Source organism: Calidris pugnax, unplaced genomic scaffold (genome assembly GCF_001431845.1).
Source record: "Calidris pugnax isolate Ruff unplaced genomic scaffold, ASM143184v1 scaffold257, whole genome shotgun sequence".
Lineage (NCBI taxonomy): Eukaryota > Metazoa > Chordata > Aves > Charadriiformes > Scolopacidae > Calidris > Calidris pugnax.
Window position 1 is genome coordinate 90,594 of NW_015091033.1, and position 622 is coordinate 91,215.

Here is a 622-nt window from a genome sequence, read left to right on the forward strand (position 1 = left end):
GGCCAATGAGCGCGCGCCGGGAGTGTGTGTATGTATGTATGTATGTACGTATGTATGTGTGTGTGTATATGTGTGTGTGTGTGTGTGTGTGTATGGGGCGTGTGGGGGGGGGTGGGGGGGGGGGGGGGGTGTGCCAGTACCCGAAATGCTGCTGTTTCACCAAAAATCGGTGGGGTTTTTGTTGTTCTTTTTTCCACCAGGAGGGGCTACCGAGAGCAGCTGGTCCCTTGGGAAAAAAAATCCCCAGAAATGGGGGTTTAGTTAAAAATATCGGCAATTCCTGCATCCCCCTCCATGTGGCGGAGAGAAAATTCCCCTTTTTTACCCTATGTTTGTGTGAGAGAGAAAATTCCCATTTTTTACCATATTATACAATTAACACTTGGCTTTTTAATCACCCATCAGACAGATGTTCTTGGCAAACTTAGGGGTGGAAGACCTGCTGGTGGAAGACCTGTTGGCCATGGGCTGTGTGGGGGGGGGTGGGGGGGGGGGGGGGGTGTGCCAGTACCCGAAATGCTGCTGTTTCACCAAAAATCGGTGGGGTTTTTGTTGTTCTTTTTTCCACCAGGAGGGGCTACCGAGAGCAGCTGGTCCCTTGGGAAAAAAAATCCCCAGAAAT